Raw genomic sequence first — 13223 nt, 5'->3', positions numbered from 1 at the left:
TGTTTGTGTGTGTGTGTGTGTGTGTGTGTGTGTGTGTGTGTGTGTGTGTGTGTTTGGTTGATTATGAAAACCTTCCGCACTTCCCCGCCCCCCTCCCCCCTTTGTGTGTCTGTATTTCTTACTTTTTCATTTCTTTTATTAACTTAGGCAGAGAGAGTTTTTCCTGATGTATTGTAAGAGGTCCGAGCAGATGTAATTTTGTGTAAGAGGTCCGTGCGGATGTAATTTCGATGTATTGCTCATGCACTGCCTGCGATATGCAGGGTAAAATAGAATCTCTGACCAGAGAGCAGTGTTGACTGCAGTACGAACTGTGTAGCTGTAGCAGTTAAGTTGTTGCTAGTCTGCAGTCTGCTTTGGTAAGGTGTATCCTGTTCGCTGGGCCGGTCGCGGTGCAGCGATGCCGGAGCCTGAGTATTATTGTATAAGGTAAAAATCAGCCTCGCGCATATGTAGTAATGTCATCTCAAGTCCCTTGTAAATGTTTTAAAATTCTCGTAATAATAATCTCTCATAAAAAGTAACTTTTAACAACCATTCATTTAAATTTAAAGAATTTACTAATTTCTCGCATCCATGATCATCCCGATTGTTGCAAAAGAAAAATCAGTTGCTTCCTTTCATAAATGACGACTCTATCGGCCAGCATTGCCCAAGGCTGTGCCAGAAAACATTATTTTAAGAGCAGATATATGTGCGTTATCCGGCGACTTCATTTAGGTAACAATTTTTCTCTTTTTTATTCAGAATGATCTTTCAGGGCCATGACGCAGCACTGGTGATGTCCAAAATTTACCAGGTCAATTCACAGTCAATTATTGAAAAGTTATAAGTGAGCGACAATTTAATTGAGAGGTTAGTTACATTGTGAGGTTAGTTACATTGTGCTATTACCAGGTTACTGATCTTTTTTTGTCGGGCGTTACACTGAACGTGAACAACATAATCACAATTTTTTTTACTGTTGAGACACTTAGAAATTTTCCTGTTTTGAGGTTACGCTAAATGTGAAAGAATTTTGTGAGTTTAGATTAAATGTGAAGGAATTTTGTGGGCACGTTAAATGGGAAAGAAATTTTGTTCTGAGGTTACACTAAATTAGAATCACTCCTATTATTTTATAAAATAATGTGGGGAGGTTACATTGGCGACAACCGGCCAGGATCGTATTTCTCTGTGAATTTCTGAGAAGTAGTCATATATCTGCTCTTATTTACTTCAATGTAGTTTGCATCTGGCGCAACGCATTTACTAATTTGTCACTTTTTCTTTCACAGATCATCGGCAATTTATTGCTCTTTGTTGTAATTGTGTTTGTTCCATTCGCTTTGTCTTTGTTTTATTTTTTGCTTAATTTTGATTTGTGAAAAATGCCGCGAAAAACTGTTAACAGTACATCACGATGTGCAATGAGTGAAATAGCCGACTCAAATATTTTGACCAATAATACTTGCGACACTCAGTGTAATAATGATAATCCCCTAATTACAGATAATCAGTGCCAGCCGATCACTAGTATTGATTTTGATCCTAATGATGAGCAAACAAATGCAATTATGTAACAATTGATGACGTGGCACGTTCCGTTACAATGAACGCTGCCCAGTTTGACACACCCGATTTGCAAAATTTGCATAGTGAACAGATAAATTTTTGTCACGAAGATGAGCAATGTAGTGAAAATGTCAGATTTATTTGATTCCGAGGTAGTGGCCCACAGTGCACATCCGATTGGCAAACCTTTTCGAGAATCACAGAATGACCAAATGATTACACAAAAAGTGACAATTGCAGGTATGCCATCAAACAGCACAGAGAATAGAGTAGGTAATATTGGCATGGATCAATTTATGGCATTATTACTACAACTTAATGAAAATTTCAAACAACAAATTAATGAATCGAACAAACAAATTAATGAAAAACTAGACAGCAATTCCAGACAGTCGAATGAGAAACAAGACAATTACAGACAACTTAATGAACAGAACAAACAAGTTAGTGAACAGATTACAGCCGTTGCCGCGCAATGTCATGATGCTAAAGAACAATTACGTGAGGAAATTAAGGCTTGTGGTAGGAACAGTAGTGAAGAAATTAGATCTATGGCACAAGAATTAAGTAATACACATGCAGCAACAACTAAATTAGAGATGAAATCAGTGCAGTCGCTAAACAATGCTCTGAAAACGCAACACAGCTACGCGACGAGTTTAAATTAATGTCAGCAGAACTCTCACGTACACTGGATGCGAAAGTAGGCACGAAATTTGACCAATAGACCAGCGAATTTGACGAACGTTTTAATCACCACCTACAAAACAGTGAAACGGGTTACCGTAAATTTATAAACAATTACTGCACAGAGACAGGAAGATAAGCGTAAATTGTTTACGAAAGCAAAAACATACGTAGACAACAATATTGCTACAGTATCAGACGAAATTAATACTATCAGACAGTTGAACACCGAATTGCATGATGAAATCTCCGATCTTAAAACAAAACACACACACACACACACGCACACACGCACACACACACACACGACTTTCACGCAATGACGAACAGACTTGAAAAGTTGGAACTAATACAGGATCCCGATGCCGTTAAAGCAGACGTTAAAAAAATTGAACAAAACCACACGTAAAATACAAAAGCCAATTAATGCTTGTGATACTAAAAACGATGATCAGGTAAAAGTACTGACTGAAAAATATGGTGAATTGGCCAGTCGTATTGATGTTATCGAATATAATAATGACACCAAATCAGACGATACGTCAGTAGTTTCGCTCAATCAAACACCCGGATTCCAAAATTTACAGCAGACGATCAGTGAGATAGGTTCGTCCAATAATACATTACGTAGAAAATTGTCAACTATACAGCAAGAAGTGACTGAGATGAAAAATATTTCAGCCTTTAACACATCACAGCATACGCCACTCTCCGAACATTTGTCAGACTCACACAGTCAGTATAATTTAGGTAATTTACAGTGAGTACGTGACTTATATTCCGAACAGTCACAGACAAACAGACTAGCATACAATCCTGAACCTTTTCTGACATTCAGAGACGAAAATTTTGATCACAAGCACTTTCTATCAGTGAGAAAATTTAAAGTATTTAAATATGACAGAACACAGATACACTTTTTGGACTGGATACAACAATTTGCTTTTGAATTTTCACCAGCATTGTCTGTAATGCAGAAACTAAAATTTTTTTGCAGCGCGTAAGTGACCTCAGGGGATTCATTACACTTGGATGAATAGGTGCCGTAGCGTGCACAGGGCACCAAGCCGTAGTAGTGCTATTTCATCTTTAGTTTTCTGCGCTGCTGCCTTTTCTTTTACTATCCTTTATATCTATCAAAACAGCTCTTCAACTATCGATCTATCTAGGATTATGAATTAGTAAAGAAACCTGATACAAGTTTTTCCTGAAAGTGACAGTTATCATTATACGCTCCAGGAATGATAACCACCAGAACTTTAATAACAGACAAATTTTTAATTATCAGTATCGACAAAATTATCAGCAACTGGAAACAAATTTTGGTAACAATAGAGGTTTTTCCCCACAACAACAACAAAACCAGCCCGTTAGCATACCTAACCAACAATGGAATATACAAGGTCAAGCTTTAATATTTCGCCGCCTACACGTATAGCGTCGGCTCCGCTAAATAGTAACGGACAGCAACAAGGAAATCAGTACGTACAGAAAACACACCATTACAACTCATATCGCAATGCGCCGTATATCAATGACTACCATGACAGACGTAAAAGTAATGAGCACAATTTTCAGCGTACGTTTAATAACAGTCGGTCTTACTAGCAGCATAATCAACCACAACAACAGATCATCATGAGTGCACCAGACAGTAGATATCATCCCGAACGTAATACGTCAGGAAGAAATAACAGAACAGTACAAATAGACGAAATGCCACAGCATCCTCCCGAAAATAACAGCACGTCAGAAAGAATTTGACTAGATACAGTACAGGTGACCTCTTCCAACAACGCAAGTACTACTTTTGACACAGAGAATCTTGTTCACGAAAATGTTATTACTTTTGACGACATTCGATACACACTTGTGCATTAAAGACAGAATCACAACGTATGTAGACGACATTCTTATTGCAGAAGCTAACTGGTCTGAACACAAACTGATTCTTGAACAACTGTTACAAACTTTGCGTTCACAAGGACACACGGTTAATCTTAGCAAATCACACTTTGGCAAAACCTCTATAAAATTTTTTGGACATGTAATTTCAGCAGAAGGCATTGCGCCTGACCCGGAGAAACTTCAAGCTTTACGTGACATTACTGTTCCTACGACGAAGAAACAATTACGCAGCTTTCTGGGATTAATTAACTTTTTTCGTAAATTTATTCATTACTCTGCTTTAGACACCCCTAGATCATGTCAATTGACGGGTAAAAACACTATTTGGTCCTGGGATAGCCAAGCACATTCTGAATTCGTCAGTCTGAAACGAGCTTTGTTGAATGCATCACTTTTATCACATCCAGATCTTACTAGTAATTTTTCCATTGCCTCCGACAGTTCTAACACCGCTTTAGGCGTATACATTTTTCAGGAAATTGAAGAAGATGGTACTACAGTAATTAAAAACATTGCCTTTGCGAGTCGCATTCTGTCACCTGCTGAACGTAATTATTCTGTTACAGAACTTGAAACATTATGTGTTGTATGGGCATTTACGAGATTTAGGCATTTTCTTTATGGAAGACATACGACCGTTTACACAGATCAGAGCTATCCAGTTTTTACTTTCCGCTAAATTTACACACGACAGATTAAGCAGATAGAAACCTTATTTACAGGAATTTAATTTTACAATTGTTCACATTCCCGGTACACAAAATATTGTAGCAGATGCGCTATCCCGTTCTCTCAGCAACAATCAGCAAGACATCGCAACCAACTTCTGCCAAGCAAATTCTAGCGTCATGTATATTCAACAAGTTGCATTCGAAAATTTCATTTCGGCGTCATTACGAGACATAGCACAGGAGCAGAGCAAAGACAACGTATGGAAAGAAATTAACACCTTTGGCAATATAGGAATAATGTTACCATCAGAAACCATTACACTGTACGCAATAACATTCTTATATTTTGAGTAAAGTTCAGTCTTGATCACACCATTTATGTTTCAATGACATAGGTAACCGGTTATTTTTACGTAACCATCATCAGACCTGTGGATTAATTTTAGGAAATACTAGAAACCAATCTTTAAATAAAATGAAAGTGTCTAATGACGTCAAAATTTAACAAGATAAAATAAAATTAATTATACCCATGGCTCCCTTAGGATGGTAGGCGGACCTCTCCTCAGCTGCTACGAAGTCAACTGATGGTTATGAGTACTGAGCACGAGCTTAAATATGCAGAGGCTCCGCCTACTTCCTGTCACACTACTTCACAACTGCCAATCAGCGTTCATAATATGACGCCATCGTTAAAGTATAAAAGAAGGAAATACACTAATAACATAAAATCGATTCATTTAAAATGTCTGATTAACAGATAGTTAGTACGTGTACAGCTTATTTATATTTTAGATAAAAACGGTAAACTACGATGTGTAATAGTTGAGCCCTCTATGGGCAACCTTAATACTATTAGAGTGTTAGTTACATCAAAGATGTGAAAGTCCTTGGAGCTGTGGTACATATCGATTACACCGAGTCGCCTACATCACAATTACATCTTTGTTGGATGTTGCAGAATCGTCTTACTTTAACTGTAGTTGGCCGGCCGGTGTGGCCGTGCGGTTTAGACGCTTCAGTCTGGAACCGCGTGACCGCTACGGTCACAGGTTCGAATCCTGCGTCGGGCATGGATGTGTGTGATGTCCTTAGGTTAGTTAGGTTTAATTAGTTCTAAGTTCTAGGCGACTGATAACCTCAGAAGTTAAGTTGCATAGTGCTCAGAACCATTTGAACCATTCTTTTTAACTGTAGTTTTCATAGTAATATTCTTTATAGCAGGAGGGTAGCAGCCAAGAGTACGTTCCGCATTATGTATGTCTGAATAACTGATTAGACCACTGATTAAATTTTTAGAACTCATCGATCTAATAGTTTTTATAATAATCAATGTCAATTTCATAAAATTTTTATATGTTGTACAGCATATTTTACATACATAGCTTTTGCCATGAGTATAACTAGTCTTATATTTTAAAACAAAAGAGTAGGTGCTTTTATTATAAAAATTTCGTCAAAAAGTTCGTGATAATATTTTTCGCGAAAATCTAATTGTTCATTGATCAGCATTGATGATTTGGTTTTCAAATGAGCATATATCTCGATTTATAAGTAATCCTTTATTTGCATAATGAAGAACTTCTAAATTCTGCTCTACTGTCCCCTTAGCATGATTATTGAATGCTATATGATGGCCGAATACAGACTTTGTTCGTGAGGTACCTGACGTATGTTCTTTGTACCTTACTGCAAAATTTCGACCTATTTGGCCGATGTATATTTTCTCACAGTCTCAACATTGGATCTTGTACACTCCTGATCTGTAAATTTTCCATTATCTTTACTTACGGTATGTCTTAATTTTTGTTGTAAAGTATTGTCAGTTGTAAATGCTATTGTTATTCCAGAATTTTTGAATAAATTAGTAATTCTATCTGATATGTTTCCCATATATGTTATCTTCATATATTTTGGATTACCTATTAGTGGAGTACTTTGTGATTGTTGCACTTCATTAAAAATATCTACCTGTCGTGTGTCAAAAGAGTTGGTTTCTGCAATTTGTTTTAAGATGGTCATTTCCTTTTTGATCTCATTAGCTTCTAGCGGTAATTTTAGTATTCGGTGTATCATAGACATTGTGATGCTACACACATAGCCGCTGTAGACATTTTTGGTCCGATTCCCAGCACTAATAGAGGTTTTTGCTACATCTTTGTCGCTGTTGAACTCACTTCAAAATTTGTAACCTTCACTCTGTTACGCAAAGCTACTGCTAAAACTGTTTCGAAAGCATTTGTAAAACATTTTCTATTTCATGTAGGACATGTATTGAAAGTAATTTCCGACAATGGACCACAGTCTCGATCTGCTATATGGACACGTATGTTACGAGCAAGAAACTCTTCTCCGATCTATATATGTAAGTATCACGCTTCTTCGAACCCTTGTGAACGTCTAATGAAAGAAATTGGTAAACTATGTAGAATATACTGCCATAAAAAACATATTGATTGGGACACACACATACTCTCATTCCAGGATGTAATTAATTCCATACCAAATGAATCTACTATGCTATCTCCGACTGTTATACTGAAAAATGTTGAACCACCTAACAAAATTAAAGAATTAGCATCCTTTTCTACCTCTTGTCGACTACGACACCATGAAATAATTGACACTGCACTCAACAACTTCATACCTGCCGCAGAGCGCTGGAGAAGACAGCAAAAACAGGTTTGTACACGCCGTGACTTTCACATTGGACAGAAGATATTAGTACGCACACATTATTTATCCAACAGAGGAAAGAGAAGATGTAGTAAATTTGAGCTTCTATACGCAGGTCCATATGGAATTCGTAGCATTCCTCACCCCATTGTAGTACATGTCGAAACTTTAAGAACCAGAAAAAGCAAGGGCAACCACCATATCTCCAATATTAAACCCTTTATCGAATGAACAAACTTTATGATTTATCACACTGTAATGCCATTTCCTGATTTTTATATGACCACTTATGCAATTATATTTACATGAACACTTACTGATGATTATCGTATTTTTTCTTGGCAAGTGCCTGGCAAGGTAACGTTAGCAGTTCGCTTTTCTTGTCGTTACACATCAGACTGTGCACATTTTTCCAGATAAACTTACATATTTTATGACCACTTGAGCAATGATATTTATGTGAGTACTTACTGATAATGATCGTATATTTTCTTGGCAAGTGCCTGGAAAGGTAAGGTTAGCAGATCGCTTTTCTTGTCGTTATATATCAGACCGTGAACATTTTCCATTTTTCGTGTATGTATGATTGTTTTCCTGTATGCTTTATGAAATGTTTAAGATGTAACAAACACCAGTTGACTTTGACATTTTTGCTTATGATATATCAATATCTTGACTATTCTACACTTTTGGCTACTGCATTATGAGACTGTGTGTACATTTTTGCACATGAACTCTCTATGTTTTTGACATAATACGTTTTCTGTCATGCTATGCTGTATGCTTAATTATATCACTAGAAACAAGTTTTAATTTAATGAGTATACGATTTAAATGCAAGATATTAATCGCTATTCATCATTTTCAGAAAGCAATAACGTGCAAAGGAAATAACTTGAACAAACCACAGTGAATTACTATGAAATGGGAATTTCACCTTCGGAATGAACGAAAGAAGATGTAATACCAAGTCATGAAGAGTAAATGGATCAGAATTAACAAGCATTAACAAGAATATACTATACACATCGTATGATAGCAGTCTTAACTAATTATTTTTCTTTCAGAATACGAGGCGATTGATGCAGGCTGTCAGAACTACACATCTTAGTTTTAGTGATGAAATATGCTAGAAATAAGAAACTCTATACTATGAATAGTTGTATGAAGTAAATGGTAATTTGAATAATGAATAATGAAGTGTCTTTTTTGCAGATGATAATAAATGATGACAAATAATTATATGAAGAATATGCTAATATGAATAATGAAGTTTTTCTTTGCAGGTGATGACAGTAATGAAGTTATGGTAATATGAATAATGAAGTTTTTCTTTGCAGATGAGGATAATGATGAAGTTTATATATTTACTGTTAGTTAAGAAATGTTGTGTAGTTATTTAAGTATTTGTTGCAGTTCGTTTTGACAGTATGTCTTATGTCGCATGGTATAATGACTGAGTGTCCATTATAATTATCCAGACTGTTATGCCGTGGTCGATTGATGACTTCTGTGTCGATTCCCAACGTTCCGTCTCCGACTGCGGAGACATCTTCAAGGGGGTCCGTAGCTCAATGGAAGGTCCAACACACCCACTGGCTCGCTACTGACTGCCGCTAAATTCCGTGTCCGCGCGCTCCCACGCCGCGGCGTGACGTCACGTGTTTTGAAAACGTCAGTGCAATTGGCCGCTGTCCGTCGCCGTCGATCGCCGTTGCCATCACCCAGTAGTGGGCGGGTGGTACACATCTTCTTTAACACCGGCATCCATATGCCGTTTAATTTCACACCCTCCTCCTTACGGCTGAAATTATTTGGATGTTTAGCGATTTCGATTGCCTCCCTGTAGAGCCTTTCATAATATCCGCTTGTGGCCGCTAGTACTTGCGTCTACTCGAAACGAATATTGTGGTTCCCTGGCTGGAAAGCATGCTCCGCAACAGTTGATCGTTCCGTTTCTCCTCTTCTGCAATTTCCCTTATGCTCTTCCAAACGTTTAGAAACAGTTCTTTTAGTGGTACCCACATAAACATCACCACAGCTGCATGGGATCCTATACACTCCAGCTTTTTCCAGTGGTTTGCGAGCGTCCTTGGCAGGCTTAAGTTATTCCTGTATCTTCCTGGTAGGCTTGTAAATTACGGTAATATTCCGCTTCGTCAAGGTCCTCCCTATTCTTTCCGTTACATTTTTAACAAACGGCAGGAAAACCTTAAATTTTTCAGTAACCTATACGTCAGTATGATTTCTGCGTGGCTGCCGCAACGCACGTTTTATTTCGGCGGACGAATATCCGTTCTCCATTAGTGCATTGTGGAGATGTTCCGTCTCATCGTCGAGCAACTCAGGTTCACAGGTTTCTAGCTCTGTCCGCTAACGTCTTGATAACACCCCGCTTCTGTTGTGGGTGGTGGTTCGAATCCCGGTGCAAAACTCTGGGTGAGAGAAGAGCCTTAAAACTCCTGAATGACGATGCAGTTAGTCATTAAACCTGTTCTAGTACTTGCATTTGTTTTTACCCATTTGTGTGTGTCATTCATGAATGTGATCACATATACTCTACTTGTTTCATAACCTTGCTATAGCTGACTCATGACGAATGACGTTACTAATCCTTATTTGCAGCAATAAGACAAAAGCAAATATTTTCATCCCCCAGCAATTAATTATCGATCCCAACGCAATGCATTGCTAGCACAAAAAAATTGTATTACCAGTCCCAAATAATGCTACCAGTTTAAGAGATATTTCTAGTTCTAAATATAATGCAAATTTCTCAGATGTTTTCTAACCACAGACCTTGAGTCATAGTTACAGTGTGTTACTTTTTAAATATGTCCTATGTCACTTGAATGATGAGTTCTGAGTAATACTGAATGATGTTTTGGAATAATGCATAAATGCTATGCCAATAATTTCTGTAAATAATATTTTGTTATGTCACTTGATTGATGACTTCTGGATAATACTGAATAATGTTTTATAAAACGATATGAATACTTTGTAACTGGCAATGAGTGCCAATAATGATTTTAAATACGTCATATGTCACTTGAATGATGAAAAATGTTTTGTAATATTCAGTTCTTACTATATGTTTAGTAACTGGCCAATGAATGCCACTGTTTCTTATATTTTAAATTTGTCTTATGTCACCCACATGATATCATATATGAATACCAGTAGCTTGATGCTACACTCTTTAGCTCCTGTTTTGAATGATCACTTCTGAACAATGCAAAAAATGGTTTGTAACTGGCCAATGAGTGCCAATGTTTACTGTAATTAGATGACTTATGAATAATGTTCTGTAGTACCCCATACATAGTACATAAATGTTTAGGAACTAGGCAATTAGTGCCAACAGTTACTCAAATCGGTTGATAGACAAGTGTAATTCTGAATGATGACTAGCATAAGACTTAATGTCCTTCACCCTCTGACCTAATTACCAGAAATTACTGCAATATCCGTTTGTCCTGTCCTTCCTCATGATCATGGAGCACTATATTTGGTTTTTGCACTAATTTTACGTTGGTGAAAGAGTATGGATTCTACAAGAGTGTGGTGTTGACACATCATGCTGTCCACCACCTTGAACGATGGAGATGTTATTATGGTCCCACTGTTTGGTGTACCTGATGTACTACCAAAATGATAACATTGAATATTAATACGACATTTCAGTGTCTTGGCTACACTGATTAATACTTCAGAGAGGAGAACTTCAGATTGTCTCACTTGGTGTTGTGCTTCTGTAGAAAGATATGGACTTTCAGTGCAGCTACGTGCAACCTACTGTGCTACAACCATGATGCAATCCTTCCCTTTCCTTTCGTAGTTCTTATAAAATGGTAAAAAATATATACAGTGCGTGTGCACTTTATGTCATTTGTTAATATGTTTTGAACTCATTGCGTATACATTTTGTCATTTCTTCATATGTTCTGTACTCAGTGCATGTGCACTATATTTCGTTTCATGTTCTGCACTTATATATATGTATATACTCTGTGACTGTAAACTTAGTTAATTAAGTAGATTATAGGAAAATTTGTTGCTCATGGCAAGTCCAATTGACTCATCATCGCTGCCAAATTCCCCCCCCCCCCCCCCCCAGTGGAGGGTTATGTAAGAGGTCCGAGCAGATGTAATTTCGATGTATTCCTCATGCGCTGCCTGCGATATGCAAGGTATAAGAGAATCTCTGACCAGAGAGCAGTGTTGACTGCAGTAAGTTGTTGCTAGTCTGCAGTCTGCTGTGGTCTGGTCTGGTGTATCGTGTTGGCTGGGCCGGTCGCGGTGCAGCGATGCCGGAGACTGAGTATTATAGTATAACGTAAAAAGCAGCCTCGCGCATATATAGTAATGTCATCTCAAGTCCCATGTAAATGTTTTAAAATTCTCGTAATAATAATCTTTCTCATAAAAAGTAACTTTTAACAACCATTCATTTCAATTTAAAGAATTTACTAATTTCTGCCATCCATGATCATCCTGATTGTTCCAAAAGAAAACTCAGTTGCTTCCTTTCATAAACGACAAATCTATCGGTCAGCATTGCACAGGGCTGTGCCAGGAAACATTATTTTAAGAGCAAATATATGTGCGTTATCCGGCGACTTCATTGAGGTACTTTTTTATTCAGAATGATCTTTCAGGGCCATGACGCAGCAGTGGTGACGTCCAAAATTTACAAGGTTAAATTCACAGTCAGTTATTGAAAAGTCATAAGTGAGCGACAATTTATTTGAGAGGTTAGTTACATTGTATTATTACCAGGTTACTGATTTTTTTTTTTTTTTTTTTTTTTTTTTTTTTTGTTGGGACGTTACACTGAATGTGAACGACATAATTATAATTTTTTACTCTAGAGATTTAGAAATTTTTCTGTTGTGAGGTTACGCTAAATGTGAAAGAATTTTGTGAGCTTAGATCAAATGTGAAGGAATTTTGTGGGCACGTTAAATGGGAAAGAAATTTTGTTCTGAGGTTACACTAAATTAGACTCGTATTCATATTATTTTATATAATTTTGTGGGGAGGTTACAGTATATCTGTTCGTTTATCACACGTTTGTTCTCTGCTATGGCTCTCTGGATGTTATGTTGTGCCTGAACTGTTGTAAGGTCTTCGTTGTGGCTCTTGGTGCTAATGATTTCCATATCGTGCCCTGTACTGGTAAGATGGTGTTTCAAATATTCTGCAAATGCGGAATGATTTGTTTCATATTTCCAACACCTGATGTATTCTTTATATGTTTAAAAATTACGTCGTTAAAAATCATAATAAAGAAAGCTTGTATAATCACTTAACAATACCGAAAGACTCACACACACGCACACGGATAGCAGTATGTAAAATAATAATTATCAACACAAATTCGTATGTTTTTGTAACAACAGCAAGACCAAAAATAATGCGCAACCCAAAGCAGTCGGAAATTTTATTTAATACCCAAAAAGGTATTGTCTTTCACTTACGTTTCAGGTGTGAATGTGTCTGCTTTGTACTTATGAAGAAAAGGGGGCATTGAACACATGCCGAGTACTGGTAGTACGTAATAAGTCAGCTACCTGTTCGGGTCGCATTCTTTCGTATGTTGGACTGCAACTCTCTGCTCACTGCCTATAAGTAACATATCGCTCTGTAGGCGTCCATTTACAGGCACGATAAATGCAAAAAGGACTCTACTACACGTTACTGTTTGCTTTTTACTACAATTAA

At 37.2% G+C, this 13223-nt stretch overlaps 1 long non-coding RNA gene across 1 annotated transcript; it reads left to right on the top strand.

Moving 5' to 3' along the window:
- The first annotated feature begins 973 nt into the window (after positions 1-973).
- LOC126191260 (uncharacterized) lies at positions 974-12755 on the top strand. The gene is made up of 2 exons (XR_007538334.1): positions 974-1087; positions 12489-12755. It is a non-coding gene; the product is annotated as an uncharacterized LOC126191260 (long non-coding RNA).
- The last annotated feature ends 468 nt before the right edge of the window (positions 12756-13223 follow it).

Source organism: Schistocerca cancellata, chromosome 6, assembly GCF_023864275.1.
Source record: "Schistocerca cancellata isolate TAMUIC-IGC-003103 chromosome 6, iqSchCanc2.1, whole genome shotgun sequence".
Classification (NCBI taxonomy): Eukaryota; Metazoa; Arthropoda; class Insecta; order Orthoptera; family Acrididae; genus Schistocerca; species Schistocerca cancellata.
This window is presented reverse-complemented; position numbering and strand designations above follow the sequence as displayed.